The sequence below is a fragment of the Furipterus horrens genome, unplaced genomic scaffold (assembly GCF_987537825.1).
Source record: "Furipterus horrens unplaced genomic scaffold, mFurHor1.1.pri manual_scaffold_3, whole genome shotgun sequence".
Taxonomy (NCBI): Eukaryota; Metazoa; Chordata; class Mammalia; order Chiroptera; family Furipteridae; genus Furipterus; species Furipterus horrens.
The window spans coordinates 102714929-102733187 of record NW_028327173.1 but is presented as its reverse complement, the minus strand read 5'-3'; the positions used below and the strand labels follow the sequence as shown (position 1 = coordinate 102733187).

Here is an 18259-nt window from a genome sequence, read left to right as displayed (position 1 = left end):
GTCTAGGGCAGCTTAGGGTAGTCCAAGTCCCATCAATACATCAATTTTACCATCATCTCCAATACATACAAAAGCTGAATGGTAAATAAAAAATCTAATATTAAGCCTCAAAATATCAAGACAAGAAAATTTTTGATAGTTGTTCATTGAAAAGAGTTAAGAGTTTCAAGCTTAACAAAAGCTTACAGCATTACATGGCTGCTTAAAATACAAATGCAAGCTTATTTTGAAATTACTTTCCCCCCTTAATTAGAACAGGTGTACTTCATGTTTATTATAGGAAGAAAAAAAAATACCATTTCTAATTGTGTTGTTTTAATAACACCAGAATGACTGTCCCTGCTGTAGCAGCCGAAGAGGTCCTCCACTCAGATCTACCTTCCAGCAAGAACTTGCCCTTTGACTATGAGGAATGCAGTTAGCCGATAGCCTTCAGCTACAGAACCTTCAGCTAAAGGACACTCTCTTCCCAGACAGCCCCTAGCCAAGGACCCCGCACAATGAGGGTGTCAGGGCCTGGCCCCTTCTGCCCTGAGAAGGCAAAACTAATCAGCAGTCAAAGCTTTCCACTGTGTTGGCGCAGACTTTGCCAGATATGCAAGATCTCTGAGGCTCTTTCTACCCGATTCTTCTTCCTAACATTTCCTTTCACAGCAGTCAAAATCTGCACCAAAGCCTGGAGGCTTTTCCTCTCTAGTCCTGCTCCCTCTCCCTTTCTCTTTCACAGGCATTACCTGTCCCACTTTGCACCCTGAATCAATATCTAACACTCCTAAGTCTTCAGTATCTGCTTCCCAGAGGATCCAAAGGGACACATCTGTATAAGCATCAGTTATTTTGTACATCTGTTAATCTCCTCATGACAAATTCCTGAAAGTAATACTGGTCAAAGGTATAAAGATATTGCCAAACTGCCCCGTCAAAGGCTGTACTTGCTTACTTTTCCAAAATTAGTATATTAAAAAAAAGGTGTCCATTTCCTTATATAGCCATTAATATAGGGTATTAACAATTTTTAAGTGTTTGTCAATTTGATAGGCAAAAATTGACAAGTTAATTTGCCTTCTGGTATTTTGAAAGTTTTATTCAGGTTACTGGCCTAAAAAGTATATAGTACATTTTCATAAATCACCAGTTCATGTTTCCCTCCCCTCACTTGCCTATCATGGTATTACTTTTTAGTTTCTCTAAGAACTGCTGGATATATACCTCTAAGCTTGTCATGTGTATTGCAAATATCTTTTCTCTGTTTTGTCACTGATCTTTTCAATTTTCAGAGTCCAATCCATCAATCTTTTTCTTTATGGTTTCTTCCTTAAATGTACAGAAAATCTTTCCACACACTGAGGTTTAAAAAATGCATCTAAATGTTTTCCAAGTTGTTTTATGACTTCATGTCTTACATGTAAGTTTTTAAGCCTTCTAAAAATTACATTCTAGTAATGTATGAGTTAAGCATTTCTAACTTACTCCCCACATTGCTACTAGCATACTGCACCATCAAGGGACAGCAAAGTGTACTCAAATGTTTAGAGTCAGTCTTATGGAAATGAATCTCTCAAGGGAAAAACTAAGAGCCACGAATGGGCCAGATTTGACACAATGAAGAGAAATTACTGAAAGACTAGAACTGCCTAACAAGAGTGAAATGGGCTGCCCTGTGAAGGGTCATGGGTAAGGGAAGTTCAAACAGTTGAAAATAATGGTTCTAAGGTCTCTTTCAACTCAGATTTTATGACTGTACATCTCACTGAGCAAGCAAGCAGTGAGGAAAAAGTATGTGATATACAGGAGAATGAAGAATGAGTCATGGAAACTACATGTACAGACAAGGTAGATTAAGGAAAGACAACAAAATTCCACCTGGCTGATGTGGAAAGATTTCTTAGCACTAAATCTCAAGGCTTAGTTAAATGATGGCTAGAATTCCTGGGAAAGAGAGCATGTTCCATGCAGAGTAGGTGAGAAGAAAGCCAATCATGCCCAAGCCAGTGTTGCTCAGTGGTTGGAGCATCCTCCCAGAACTGAAAGGTTGCGGGTTCAATTCCCAGTCAGGGCACATATCTAGGTTGCAGGTCCACCAACCCCCAGTCCGAACATGGACTATGTGGCACCCTCGGTCCAGACGCATAGGATCCCCAGTTCCAGTGTGGATCCCCAGTCCAGGTGCATACAGAGGCAACAGATCGATGCTTCTCTCGCATCAATGTTTCCCTCTCCTCCTTCCTCTCTGTCTCTCTCCTAAAAAAGCAAACAAAAATGTCCTTGGGTGAGGATTAAAAAAAAAGGCAAATCATATTTGAAAAGCAATTTATTTAACCCAGGAAAAGCAAATGGGACGAGAGCTGAAGAATGGGGAAGGCAGAAGAAACTCATTACAAGGTCATAAAATTGGCAAGGAACATTTAGGGGAAAAAATACTGAGGAATTATTGTGAAATCTATCAATACATACTGCTTTTCGTTTATTCTACAAATACATACAATACTTACTAAAAAGGTCTTATATTTTTCAGGGTAAAATAACAGACCACAGCCACTACAGATCAAAGGTAAGTCAGTCAAAATCCTAGCAATTTAAATTTTAGTACAGGTGGAAGATATAAACAACTTATGGACAGGGCATAGCAGTAGCTCGGTGTGTAATTAACCCTGCATCTTCAGAGAAGGCACTGCCAACAAAAGACTAGAGCTGAGACTTGAAGGAGAAATAGCTTTTCTAACAAATGAGAAGGTAGGGGAATCAATGTACACACACACATGCACAATGCATGAAAGTATACTTGGTACAGTTGGAAATCTGCAGTACATTCATTATCATTCAAGTGCAAGGAGAGCAGCATACACAAAGTCTGATTCTTGGGAAAATAAATATTTCCTTTTCTTCTTGATATTTGTTAATATTATCACTTTTGTGAATTTTCAAAAAGATTAAAATAGAAAAAGAATATATCTCCCTCAAGTATCTATAAAAATGTATTTATTCAACAGATGTGTATAGAGTGCCTACTATATTCCAGGAAACTGTCCTAGGCACTGGGAATGTATAACTTAACAAAATAGAATGAATCAATGCCATTATAGAATTTCCACTCCAGTTAGGGAAAGACAGGCAAAAATCAAAGTGAAGCATATGCTATGATATGATAATAGAGAATAATAAACACAATAATAAAAAGGAAGAAAGGAGCAGTCTTCCAGCCAAGATGGAGGTCTAGACTGACACGCTCTGTCTCCCTCCACAACTAAGAAGGACTACAACTACCGCAAAACCAGAAATAACCAGAAGTTCCAGAAAATAATGCTACATGGAAGTCCAACGTATGAAGTTATAAACAAGTGGTGCTGGTCAAGATGGGTAGGAGGGGCAAAGCCAGGGCAGAGAGAACAAGCTGTGCTGGTGGCTGCAGCGACAGACCAACAGACAGACAGACCGCGGTAAGCACAGACACCCGTATCTAAGGGGAGGAAAAAAGCGCCTGGGGACCACCCTGGCTGCAGACAAAACCCATCAGCTTGTGACTCCAATACCGGGGAAGGCAGCCTCCCCTTGCCTCGGACTGTGAGGCCCAGAGGGTGTGGGGACAGAGGAGGAGCCTCCTGGTCTCTCAGCAGAGAGTAATGGTAGGAATCCATCTTGGACCCCCGCCCCCACACAAAGCGCCAGCGTGTGGTGAGAAGGGTCACCCGGTAGTGACAGTGCACAGGGCACTGCCCCCTCTAGCGTAGGAGGTGTGACAGCCCCGCCCAAGAAGGAAAGATAAATGAAAACAGTCAGGATGGCAGGAATCATGATTGAAATACCAATCCCGCAGCTGACCAAAAAGCAAATACGTAAATTTACCGATGAACAAAAAAGATAATCTTTCTGAGGCTCAGTTCAGAGCTATAGTCATAAGGCAGCTTACAGAATTAACAAAAGATATTGAACAAGATGGGGAAGGAATGAAGGCTAGTCATGCTGAAATGAACGAAAACACATACAAGACAAATGGTGAGGAAAGGAAAACCAGGAATCAAATCAACAAATCAGAACATAGGGAAGGAACAGTAAACCGGTGCAGAAAGAGGAAATGAAAAGTGACAAATATGAGGAGAGGCTCAGAAACCTCTCCGACAGCTATAAGCAGGCCAACATCTGAATCACAGGGTTGCCAGAAGGTGAAGAAAAAGAACTAGGAATTGAAAAATTATGTGAAAAAATAATGAAGCAAAACTTCCCTAACTTGGGGAAGGAAACAGACTTATAGGCCCAGGAAGCACAGAGAGTTCCAGATAAACTGGACCCAGGGAGAACTCCCACCAAGACACATTATAATCAAAATGTCAAAAATTAAAGATAAAGAGAGAATTTTAAAAGCAGCAAGAGAGAAGAGAAGAATTATGTATACAGGGGTCCCAATTAGACTATCAGCTGATTTCTCAAAAGAAACTCTGCAGGCAAGAAGGGACTGGCAAGAAATATTCAAAGGAATGAAAAGCAAAAACCTACAAGCATAATTACTCTATCCAGCGAATCTGTCATTCAGGATAGAAGGGCAGAGAAAGTGCTTCCAGGACAAAGTAAAACTGAAGTTCATCAGATCCAAACCACTGTTATATGAGATGTTAAAGGGACTTGTTAAGAAGAAGGAGGATCAAAACTATGAACATTAAAATGAAAACTGTATTACAACAACCAACAACAGAAGCTAGGGAATCGAAACAAAGGCAAACTAAGTAGGCAACGAGAGTGGAAAAAGAATTACAGGTATGGGGAGCATATTTGGGGGAGGTCAGCGGAGAGGGGGAACAGGGAAAAGGGAGAGAGATGATGCTGGAATTAAGAAGCATAGTAGGAGGGAATGGAGTAGACAGGAAGATATTGAGAAGAACTATATGCACAACCAATGGGCATGGACTAAGGGCAGGGGAGACAACTAGAGAGGGGGGTCACTGGGTGGAGGAGAGCAGAGGGAAAAGAAATTGGGACAACTGTAACAGCATAATCAATAAAACATATTTTTTTTAAAAAAAGGATAGAAAATCTGAAGATGGCATGAGTGAGGGGTGCCATTTTGAACAGGGTGGTTGGGGAAATCTTAACTGAAAAGATAAGGGGTTAAAGGTACAGAGCTGGTGAAAGGATATCTGGAGGAAGAGCATTCCAGGTAGAGGAAACTAACAATGGCAGAGATCCTGAGGCAGGTGTGTGCTGTTGTGTTTTCGGAATAGCAAGGAGACCAAGCAGCTAGAGCAGAGAAAGGGCGTGGCAGAGTGGCCAAAGAGAAATACAGTGCCAGATAATGCAGGGTTTTTGTGGCTTATGGTAATTACGGACTTGGCTTTGAAGGGTTTTGTATAAGAGGGACGTGATTTCTCTTTGTACTAAAAGATCTGCTAAATGTTGAAAGCAGACTGAAGAATGGCAAGGCAGAAACAAGACTAGTTAAGAGATTACTACATTAATACACAAAAGAGATCATGGCAGAAAGTTAGTGGTGGAAGAGGTAATATGTGGTCAAATTCTGGATCTCCCTTGAAGGTAGAACCGACAGAACTTGCTGAAGACTCAATGTGGGATGTGAGGAGAAATGGAGAACAATTCCAAAGTTTGTGGTTTGAGCAATAAGGAGGAGGAAGCTTCCATTTACTGGAACTGGAGAGACTGTAGAAAGAAGAGGACTGGGGAAGATCAGAAGCTCTCTTTGGAACACGTTAAATTGGAGATACCTATTTGATACTTAAGTGAATGTACTGAGTAGTTAGACAAACAAGTTGAGAATGCAGAGACATCTGGACTGAAGGAGCAACAATTGAAAGTCATCGATATATGGCTAGTACTTAATGCTGTGGGATGAGATGAAATGACCCAGGGGCTGAAGGTACTCAGAAAAGAGAATGGATCACAGAACTGAGCCCTGGGGGAAATTCAACATTTAAAGGTTGGAAAACTGAGGAGCAATCAGTCCCAATGACTGAGAAGGAGAGTGAAAAAAATCCAGAGAAGTGTGGCGTTCTGGAAGACAGGTAAATAAAGGTCTTTTAGGAAGGACAGAAGAATGTGCCAGTACCATTCCTTTATATACCACATGTGGCTGCTTTCAGAACACAATGGCATTGCATAATTGTGAAAAAGACCTTACTGTTCACAAAGCTGAAAATATTTAGTATTTGATCCTTTAAATGTTTGCTAACCCTTGTTCTGGAAGAATGAAAAGGTGAATGAATGAGGAAAATGCAGTACAATTTTTAGACAGCCTCTTGAGTTTATCATGATGTTAAAACGAATCCACTCAGCATCATTTTCCTCCATCATATTCAGCTATGAGGGTGTAAGAGTAGAGTCTGGGGACAGTTTGTTAGAAACAAGGTCATAGTGACTCCCAAACCAGTAGCAAAGTCATTGGTAACAAAAGGCAAATGTAATTGAAGGGTCTTAAGGGCAAATGTAATTAAAGGATCTCTGAGAAGGGAGTGGATAACATTAGCATATTCACAAATCACAATAGGGGCATTTAGATGAACGCGTTAGATTGTACCTCCGGAGTATCCAGTCATGGAGAAACGGGGAAGGAGGAGAGGGGAGGGGAAACTAGTTGCGTTAGGGTGGGGAAGCTAAGACTATAAAACCAGGTTCCTTTGTCTACTTGGGGCGCACATTCTCCTGGCTATGAGGGTGCGCCCGGCTCTGCAGACTCGTGAATAAAGGCCTCGCTTTACTGCTGAAGTCCTGTGTCCCGGTTTTTATTGTGAGCGTTTCTCACAATTTGGGGGCTCGTCCGGGATCCTCCGCCTGTATGTGGGAAGGGCTCTGAGCCAAGGTGGGGAGACGCATCCTACCCGCTTTTGGGTGGCCCGCTTGACCCAGGGCCCACCCGCCTCAGTGTCCGGAAACGACCTGAGACTTCTTGTTGGGACAGCAGTGGATCGACGCAGGGGGAAACAAAAGCAAACACCGCGGCAACCAGGCAACCTCGTGCACGGGCCAAGGTAGGAAAATTGGACTTAAGTACTGCCTTGGTGGTTGGGCATCCTCGGGAAGCTGATTGTGCGTGTGGCTGGTACGAGTTGTGTGTGTGGCTGGTACGAGTGTGGAGTGCCTCTCCGCTGGGTCCGCTGTCCCGTGAGGGAGACGGCCGTAGTGCACCTCCGCTGGGTCCGTTGTCCCGTGAGGGAAACGGCCGGAGTGCATCTCCGCTGGGTCCGTTGTCCCGTGAGGGAAACGGCCGGAGTGCATCTCCGCTGGGTCCGTCCTCCCGTGAGGGAAACGGCCGGAGTGCTCTTCCGCTGGGTCCGTTCTCCCGTGAGGGAACGGCCGGAGTGCACCTCCGCTGGGTCCATTGTCCTGTGAGGGAAGCGGCCGGAGATGAACGAAGCATCTCGGTCTGTGTGCAAGTAAGCGAGCGTGGAGTGCCCCTCTGCTGGGTCCGATAGGTTGAGAACACAGCCGGATTCAGCCACGGGAATCAGCTGAGGATGGGAAATGGAAATTTTAGGCCTAGGGGTGGGGACCAAAAGTAAGGAAGAACAGACAATGGTAAATTATTGTTGTTTCCTTTGGCCAAAGGAACCCATCTAGGGGAAATCTGTCTCCTAGCCCCTATTTGGGTCTGATGAATGTTGGGTTTGTCAAGCCCTGGTCTTATATGTGTGTTCAGCTTTTTTGGATTGTTTGTTTGTTTGTTTGTTTTTGGAGAAAGAAGAGAGGGGTATCGCTGTGTGGTTGCCTCTCGCTCGTGCCCCCAGTTGGGGACCTGGCGTGTGGCCTGGTCGTGTGCCCTGACTGGGAGTTGAACCGGCGACACTTGGTTCGCGGGCTGGTGCTTGGTCCACTGGGTCACAACAGCCAGGGCCAGGCATCAGCCTTTAAGGAAGAGAGGGAATATACTCTCTGCTGATCACCACCTACCAGCAGATCCGCAGGTCTCTTCCCTGTAAAAAAGAAAAAGATAAGGCCTGGGACCCTCTGTCCTGTCTCCCATTGCCTTATAGCCCTGGCCAGCCAGCGGCCAACTGGGCAGAGGCACCGTGTACGGACAGTACAGACGGAAGAGGCCAGGAACACCTAGCAGATACCCCACCAGTATCTGCCCCCATGACACCTACGGCGCTGGTGGCAACTTATCTAAATTAAGAAAGGAATTGAAACAATGTAATCAAGACCTAAAGAACTTCCCCGTTCCCTCAGAGCAGCCAGTTTCCCCTTAGGGAGGTCTCCATGGGTCCAGGACATATTAGATATGTCAAATGCTCCTTCAAAAAGCACTGAAGTTAGAAACTTCAAGCGCAATATGAAGCGCTTGGTAAAGGACCCCCTTGGACTGGCAGAATAATTAGATCAGTTCCCCGGACCCAGCATATACATGTGGACAGAATTAATGTCTATACTAGACATCTTCAGTGGGGAAGAGAAGGGAGTGATCAGACGGGCTGCTATGAGGATATGGGAAAGGGAACATCCCCCCGGTCAGGAAATTGTCCCGGCCTAACAGAAGTTTCCCAGTATAGACCCTGATTGGGATAACAGGCCGGAGGCTAGGGCTCAAATGAAAGACCTTAGGAGCTTCGTCATCAGGGAAATCAAGGAGTCCGTTCCCCATGCACAGAATGTCTCCAAGGCATTCGAAATACAGCTCCATCAGATCCCTGCAGAAGCTCAGAGACAAAATGAGGAAGTATTCTGGTCTAAATCCAGAGAATGCTGTGGGACAGGGACTCTTAAAAGTCACCATTGTAACAGAAACTGGCCAAATATTTGTAAGAAATTGCAAAAAGTAAGTGAATGGGCCAATTAAAGCAACTGAAAAACTCTTCAGGGAAGCTCAGAAAGTGTATGTTAGAAGAGGAGGAGAATGAGGAAGTAGCCCTCTTTAACTCTCTAAATCCGGCAGACAAAGGAACTGTTTTGGCGCCAAACTGCGCCCAGGTAAAGGCGCTTCCACCCCTTCCACAGGTAGGGGCGGTTCCCGCGGCAGCATCGGAGGCTCCTGGGGCACAGCCCCCTCTGCAGGTGAGCGTGGCTTCTGCAGTGCCCACCCGTCTGCAGATTCAAGGGACTTCCCTCTCAGCACGCCTTTTGGTTACGGCCTCTGAAGTGACTGCAAAGCCAATGACTCCACCTCTGCAGGAGGAGAAATGGGTCTCTCCCTCCAGAGCCTGCATGAAGGTTGTGATTTGGACACTAAGCCTCATAGGTATACTGCCATTTAGGGTAAGCCACGTGAGTGCTCCACCATGGTGGATAAGTCACGTGGGTTTGCCACCATCTTGTGGGTGGTACTTATGGGTGCCACCGTCTTCAAAGATGCTGCATGTAATGCTGCCGCCATCTTTGAAGTGGGCAAAATGGTGGGTTAGATATGCTCTTAAGGTGATGTGCTTTGTTTGCAAAATGGTATATGTCTAAACATTCAAGTCATTGCTGCATGACAGGTGTTTGCAAGGTCTAAGCTTCAGAAAACTGCAGAATATCTACAAATCTAGGGAAATTTTAGCTGCTAAATACTGAGTTTGGGTAGAGTCCTTTACAGTGTGGAAAAGAATTGGAAATGGGTTATGGTTAAATCTGAATGGGTAAATATATGGAAAGTTTGTGAATGTTGCAGAAAGTCTGTGGAAAGTCATAAAAATGTATAGAAAGGTTGTGAAAGTTTTTAAACCTGGGAAAAGGGAAACCTCAACTACTTGTGGTCTAATTATATGGTTACTGTACCTCTGTATTGGCATTAAGCCATTGGGGACCTATGAAAGGTCATTTGGAATTCCCTGTATTGGTTTGGCATTTAGCTGTTGGAGACCTAGAATTCTCTGAGGCCTAGGAAGGGTCTGGAATTCTCTGTATTGGTACTGGCCATATAATCTGAAAGGAAAATTGAGGTTTCCCAGAGAAAATTTAAAAAAAAACTTCACATGTAGGAAAGTGAACAAAAGAAAGTATAAGGCATGGAAATGCAATTTTAGGGAATATTAGAAGGACAAGAATTTTCCTTCACACTGTATATTTTTCTCCCTACCTGATCCCTCCAGAACTTGGCAATTTAAAGAAGTAAGTAATTACATTAGGTTTCTTTGCATAAAACTAAAAAGACAGTTGCTAATGGTGGTTATGTCAGCCGAGGCTTTGACTGGAATGTCATGCCTGAAGGAGGCATGCTTAGGCTAATGAAAGCCCATGAGGGAAAGGCCTGGCACCTTGGCTGGTTGTGCAGTCCATGGCAATCTTTCTAGGGAAAAAAATGAAGATTGCTTCCCTAATAAATGGCTAGGAAGAAACTTAAGGCACAATGGAAAACCCAAAGGATTTGGGAAAGCATGGGTTTTACAGGCAAGGCCAGATGGCAGGTGTGTGGCTCAGCTTCTTGCCCAGGGGGCAGACTGAAGGTCAACCTGAAGAGTCTTTGTATAAGTTCCAGCAAAGCAGACTTAAAAAATCTTATGTGGTCAATCACTGCTCTTATTGTGTTTATGCAAATGAACAGGCTAAATTAAAACTGGACTTAATGCAGTCCCTTTAATAACAAGGAGGGTAATCTTAAGGAGAAAAATCGTGATTTGAGGAAAATCACAATGATCAGTGGTAGACTATACACTAGTGCAGCTGTGTCTATAAAGTTTATTTTAATTAAAAGTTTGTTTTCATTCAAAAGTTAAACCAGGTCTGTGACATTATCAATAATGCTTAATTTACAGGCAAGAAGAATGTCAAATGCCTTGCAACTGGATGTCTTCCCAATAAGACAGTCTTGCAAATTTAGAAATTGGTTTGTGAATTGTGTTGTGTGAATAAACATGTGTGTGTTCTTTCTGTTTTCATAGGATATAAGCCTATAATCTCATTACCTGAGTGATTGTCTGTACATAGAAGCCTCACTTAAGAAGCCCATCTGCATTGCTGCCTCCTGAGACTCAACAGTTTGGCTGAACTAAGTGGTTGGGTTGGCGAAGTATGGGTTGGTCAGTGGGCTTCACTTTAAACTGGTCTCTCTTTTGCTTAAAATAACTTTCACCAAGGAGCTCCTTCCTGAAACTGCCAGCCTCTCCAGTGCAACCCTCTTCTTCTGACACTGAACCAGCCACAGACCTTAAGTCAGGAACCCCATGTGGCTGCCAGAGTTTATGGCCTAAAAGCTAATGTATCTGACATAAATCCAGTAGGGTGGCTAGGTCTTCACTTAGTGACTACTCCTTCCCTAGAAAATCTAACTTCTCTCAGCTACACCTCAGAAAAGACTCCAGAATAATCCAGCCAAGGTAAAAGTTTTTAAGGTATTAGATCTCAGACAAACCTTAGAGATAGAGACTGGGTACGGAGATGCAAATGCTTGGGTAGAATGGGTCAAATTTGCTGTTAATTCCCTGAATAAAAGCAACTGTTATGCTTGTACCACAGGGAGACCCCAGGCACAGGTCGTACCATTTCCACTAGGCTGGGACTCTGACCCCTCGGGAATGGCCTGTATGCTCACTCTCTACCAGGATGAGAATGCATGGGGAAATGGGACTTGCAGAAGCTTGTCTCTCCTCTTCCCTCTATAAGGAGTAATGGGACTCAATCCCTCCCTTCATACTCAGTGGGGCCCATGAATTACTCTTCTTGCCTCTCTAGGTGGGAAGCGAATTCAGGTACCCCTGCAGAACTCCGAACATGCACTCATACCAGAAATGCGAGCCACCTTCACAGTGGGGCCGACGACTATATTCCCCTCCAAGTCCCCAGAGCAGATGTCTGATGGTATTGTGGGCAAAGAAGTCTCTGGAAAATCCTACCTGACAGGTGGAGTGGAACCTGTGCCCTGGTTCAATTGGCTATCCCATTTACCCTAGTGTTACAGAAACAAGGGAGTCCAAAAATCCCCAGAGCTTGCAGCTGGGGGATGGGGAGAAGGAAGCAGCTTTTGGAATGCCTCCACATGCCTGAGGCTGGTGGCTAGTGTCTTTCTTATGCAAATGGCTTTAATGCATCCAAAGCCTCAGGCAGATGGGAGGAGTCTTGAACCAGGGGACGGTATGGAAAGCACACAGAGCCTACGTGGGGTTCTGTGAATGGTCAGAACTGTTTGCAACGCCCACTGCAGTGCAGGGATATATAAGCAGCTGCAGACATTTTAGCTGAGACTCTCTCAGACTCTCACTCTGGGACTCTCTCTGGCTCTCGCTCGTGCTCTCTCTCTGAGACTCTCTCGCTCTCGGACTCGGGCTCTCACTCGCGCTCTGACTCTGGTGCTCTGACTCTCTCTCTGGCACGCTCGCGCGCTCGCTCTCGCTCTCTCACTCTCTCGCTCTCTCGTGTGCTCCCTCCGCGTGGCTTGGTGAAGGGGCCTTCTCCATGTGCTTGGAGAAGGGGTCTCCAGGCTGCTTTAAGAGGCTCTCGCCATGCAGTTCTGAGAAGGAGAGAAGATCCACACAGTTTGCAGGAAGAAGGCGGTTTACAAGGAGGCTGAGAATCCAGGCGGTCCTGCATTGAGAGCTGGAGGGAACCACAGCACAGAAAGGACCTCCCCAATCAGATTGAATGATTGGCAGCTGCTGGTAAAGCTGAACTGTGTTTGGAAAGTAGGGAAACGGTTTCTCTGACTTTCCTAAAACTAGCCTGGTTTGGAAGGCGGGGAGGCAAGGATATGTGTTTGTGGGTGTTTTAAAGAGCATAAGACTTAACAGAAATCCGCAAATAACTAAATCTATATAACTGTTAAATAAACAATTCTTTTTCTTTTCACTAAACTCTGGTATTGAGAGTTATAATTTTGGCGGCGGGCAATCGGGGCCCTAACTGAAGAGCCCGTGGGTTTGTTTTCAACTGGAACAGCCCAGGGGTTCTGTAACAATTAACACTAGCATTTCCAAAACTGGTCCAGACTAGACTGCCCCTGTTAGGGAAAAGAGGTCAGTGGTGCCTGGTGGATCCTTTGATCCTCATATCTATATTGACGCAATTGGGGTCCCCAGAGGAGTTCCAAATGAGTTTAAAGCTAGAAATCAAATAGCAGCAGGGTTTGAGTCAGTGCTCTTCTGTTGATTTATTTATTAAATGCCACCAGTTGAGTGGCTTGGGAGAACAGGATGGCACTGGATATGATGCTGGCAGAAAAGGGAGGTGTATGTGTAATGCTTGGGGGGCAGTGTTGCACCTTTATCCCTAATAATACAGCCCCTGATGAATCTATCACTAAGGCTCTGCAGGGACTAACTACCTTAGCAAATAAGCTAGCAGAAAACTCAGGTATTGACAATCCCATAACAGAATGGTTAGAAAATTGGTTTGGCAACTGGAAAGGAATAATCTCATCAGCTCTGGTATCCCTCATAGTGGTAACAGGCGTCCTCACAGCTTTAGGCTGCTGTATTCCATGCATCAGAGGTTTAGTTCAAAGACTAATTGAGACTGCACTAACTAAACAGATGCAGCAACTTTTCATAATCTCCTCCTCCGAGAGACCAAAGGGAATCCTAACCATGAGGAAGAAAGTCAAGAAATCCTCCTTAAATTTGGAGGAATAAATAGAATGGTTTGAGTAGTCAATTTTCCAAAAGAGACAGGGGGAAATTGTTAGAAACAAGGTCATAGTGACTCCCAAACCAGTAGCAAAGTCACTGGTAACAAAAGGCAAATGTAATTGAAGGGTCTTAAGGGCAAATGTAATTAAAGGATCTCTGAGAAGGGAGTGGATAACATTAGCATATTCACAAATCACAATAGGGGCATTTAGATGAACGCGTTAGATTGTACCTCCGGAGTATCCAGTCATGGAGAAACGGGGAAGGAGGAGAGGGGAGGGGAAACTAGTTGCGTTAGGGTGGGGAAGCTAAGACTATAAAACCAGGTTCCTTTGTCTACTTGGGGCGCACAGTCTCCTGGCTATGAGGGTGCGCCCGGCTCTGCAGACTCGTGAATAAAGGCCTCGCTTTACTGCTGAAGTCCTGTGTCCCGGTTTTTATTGTGAGCGTTTCTCACAGTTTAAGTGTGTGTGGGGTTGTGACAGTGGAGAATGATGGAGCAAGAGGAAAATAAGACATGCAAGAAAATAATTACATGTGTTACAAAATGAACCTAAATATGGACAATAAAGGAAAAGAGGGAATGAAGGGTATGAGGGAAAGAGGAAAGCTAGTAGAATCAACAGATTAGGTCAAGGAATTATGGGACTTGGAATACTTGAGGGAGTAAACAGGCAAGGTAGAAGGTGTGGTCAGAGTGGAATGCCTGAAACTAAGATCAGGAGGCATTGACAAGGTCAAGGTATGAACTACAAGGAGAGGCTAAAGTAGGATGGAAAACAGAAGATATTTTAAAAACAGAGGTCAAAAACTGAAAGGCAGGGTGCTCAAAGGATAATCTATGTGGGTACTAAAATCACCCAGAATTACAACAGGTCTAACGTTAATTATCAAGGGCCAGTGGCAATGCCATCAAGCATTGGGGGAGGTGAGGTTTCAGAGACGACTGAACAAAGAAAGGTGGTGAGTACATAGTGTGATGGCTACATGAGTCAAAATTGGGAATATGGGAGAGCAGAATGACCTGAAAGTGGCAATGAGAAGTCATCAACTACCATGCCTCCAAGAAAACGTTAAGGTGGTAGTGCAAATGCAACTTAATAGAGAAAGGGCATTCTTTTTTTAAAAAAAATGGTGAGAGAAAAACTGGACTCCCATATGCAAAAGAAAGAAAGAAACAACAACAAAAAAACCCCACCTCAATTCTTATCTTCATACCTTGCACCATATACAAAAGTTAGCTCAAAATGAATGACAAACATAAAACTTCTAGAAGTATAAAAAAATCTTGTGGCCTTACATTAGGCAAAAATTTCTCAGCTATACACCAAAAGCATGATCCATAAAGAAAAAATGATAAATTGAACTAACAAACTAGAAAACCTCTGCTCTTCAAAGCACACTGTTAAGACAAAAAAATAATACACATTCTTGGATAAAACACTTACAAATCAATTACCTAAAAAAGGACTTATATGAGTACGGTCTATATTTAAAATCTTGTATAATTCAATAATATTAGACAATAACCTGATTTTTAAAAATGGGAAAAGATATGAACAGAAACTTCACAAGGATACAGAGATGGCAAATAAGCACATAAAAAGCAGTTCAATAGCATTCGTCGGCGGCGGCGGCGGCAGTCGTCCGTCTCGAGAGACGATGGTGTAGCTTCTTAAGAGCCTATCTGCACCGCCGAGAATGGCTGTGCAGTCCGACTCGGGAGTGACACGGTATCTGTCTCCTCCCGTGTTGAATCGACATCTTGCGATGACGCTGGAGTGTCCTCTCCAGTGAAGCTGAAGCTACAGAGCCTGGGCAGGGTGATACGGAGGGTCTGCTGTTGCCCATGCAGCAGACCCCCCCTCTCTTCGCAGCTGAAGGGTCCAAGGGAAAGATGGAGTCAATACAGCTTGGCTTCAGGTACGCCGCAGGAGTTGCCGGTGTTGACTACAACGTCAAACCGCCTTAGGGACTCCGGCTCCGGATTTTCGGTCGGGGTTTACTCCCTTAGCCTTTCCCCTGAAGAGGTATGCCGCAAGGCAGCGGAGGTTTTTTGGAGTCAGAGTTTTCCTTCTCTGATGTACCCTGACTGGAAGATCGAACCAGCGACACTTAGCTCGCAGGCTGACGCTCAATCCACTGAGCCAAACCAGCCAGGGACTCAATAGCATTAATCATTAGATAAATGATAATTAAATCATGAGGTATCATTAAATATATATCAGAATTACAATGAGAAAACTGACAATACTAGAAAGGATGAAGACAACAGGAACTCTCAGTCATTATTGCTGGGAATGCAAATCGGTACAAACATTTGCAAAAGAGTTTGGCAGTTTCTTAAGTTAAACTCACTCAGAAATTCTACTCCTAGATATCAGCTGAAGTGAAATAAAAACTTATATTCACATAAAAGTCTGTATGTGAATGTATACAGTAACTTCATTCAAAACTCTTAAAAACTGCAAACAGCCCAAATGTTCTTCCACTGGAGAAAGGATGTATAAGATAAATTGTGTCACATCCATACAATGGAATGTTAGTCAACAATAAAAAGAAACATATGGAAACATGGATGAATCTCAAAAGCATCACACTTAGATAAGGAAGCCAGCTCAAAGGCTATAATTATCCTATGCATATGAAATTCTGGTAAAAGTAGAATAGAAACAAAACTGATCAGTAATGGTCAGAGATCAGGAAGAGGACTACAAAGAAGCACAAAGAAGTTTGGGGAGGGAGGGTGATGGAATTGTTTTATATGTTTACAATTGTAGCCATACAACCATATACAGTCACCAAATCTCTGAAACTTTATACTAAAAAAAGGTAAATTTCACTGTACATAAATTATGTCTTATTAAAAAGTTACTTCATAAAGATATAAAAAAATTTTCTAACTAAAATTAATTAACACTTGATAAAGTAGTAGCTAACAAAAAAGTTGGACTATCTGAGGATAAAAAAAATTAAGACAATATATGCATTATTTTATAAACAGCAGTAAAAAAGAAAATGTACATAAAACATACAAATTCATAAAACATACAAATGAAAAATAACATTAAAATATTTCCTCCAATTGTTCAAATTACAATTCAGTATTAGATTCTTTTGGCCCTCAGTGTTATGTGGAAACTGTAAATTATAATTCTTTCCTATACAACAGATTCTCTATTACTATATGACAAGCAGCTTAGCTTCCCCTAAAAGAGAGAGCCTCTAGAATTATCTCAATGACATATGTCACAAAAGAGAAGAGAACATGACACAGTTACCAGTAAATAGTCTGTCCAGGGTTCCAGGACATCTTCCCAAGAAGCGTCCCACATCGGCCAGATATAGGAAAAAGCCCTCCCAGCCGTTCCTGTACCAGATTGGGGATGCAACCAGGGCAAGACAGGCACATGCTCCTTAGAAGTCAAAATGGTGTAGGAGGTGCAGAACCAAAGAGTCCTGCCAGTCTAGACTGGAGAAAGAAGCAATTGGTTGGGAGGTGGACCCGCCCAAAGCACGTGAAAGTTTGGGAAGTTGATTGGTCATTTTGAGAAAGCACTGGGTCTGTCCCACACCCAAGCTAATATAATCCCAGGGGAACAAAGAAATCTGCTCTTGCTCTCTTTTGCTTGTGGGCTTGCTGCCTTGTTACCTGCACTTACTCAATGAGCTCACCTGTTCTCTCATGGGCCATGTAAGCATGGCCTCCAGGAGGGAGCCTCTACCTCTCCCCCACCTGGTGAACATTTGCTGGTAAGCTCCCTCATTCTCTTGCCTGGGAGCACATGGCATGGCCCATGGCTTTGTGGGCTCCACAAGCAAGCTCCAGGAGGGAGCCTGAAACAGACAACGGTCTGGAACAAGCTAAACTACCTGGATGGGGACTATGACCACTTAGCAACCACCTGCAGGCTTCAAAGAACTGTGCTTTGGAATGGAGCAGAAACTCAGGACACTGGCTTTTGCCTTGGTCTTGCTAAGGAGGTGGTCTTTCGATGAGATGAATAAACCTCTTTCCTTTTGTACCAGCACCTGCCTCAGGAATTTGGCTTTTGTGCAGGCAGACAGCTAAACCTCTATTTTTGTTGTTGTTAATGTTACTGAGAAAAGCAGGGCTTGCTCACGTGGCACCTTGGTTTAAGACCCAACAATTAGTGTTGAGAAAAACAGCTCTTTATTTACAATACTCCAACCTTGGGAGGGCTGGGAGCACTCCTGCTCAGAGCCCTGTTTTCCCCCCGAAACCCAGCACTTCCCTTGCTCTGCAAAAGGCTATACACCAAAACCAGTAGTTCCCCATTCCTTATCTGCCAGCTCTCTCCTTCAGGATCTGGGGTACACTGTCATCAACCTCTATATAATAGTCCAGAAGAGCATGTGCCATGTTACACTGAATCATGATGAGGTCCAGGAAAGGCACAAGTTCTAAGAGTGTCCTCTCTGCATGTCCAGAGTTTCCAGAGTCTGTCAGAACATGGAGGCAGCTAGAATGCACACCTGGACTTTTGTATATGCTAATCAACCTGGCCCTGGACTTAGCTGTTCCCAAAGTTATGCTGATGGACTTAGCTGTTCCCAAAGGATATGCTGATGAACTGAACTGTTCCCAGGAGCCTAGCCCAATATGTTAACTAACCTTGTGTGGGGTGGAAGCAATGAGATGTAAATGACCTACTGAATATGTTGATAAGCAAACTCATCCTCACCAAAATGTGTGGTTGACAAGTATAAAAAAGGTTCCTATGGGCCCACGAGGAGGAGCAGAGGTCGCTAGTCCCTAGTCC

At 43.8% G+C, this 18259-nt stretch overlaps 1 protein-coding gene across 1 annotated transcript in view; it reads right to left on the bottom strand.

The window, feature by feature from the left end:
• SEPTIN10 (septin 10) overlaps window positions 1-18259 on the bottom strand; it is a 74369-nt gene that overhangs the window by 49949 nt on the left and 6161 nt on the right. The gene's annotated exons all lie outside the window — the stretch shown is intronic.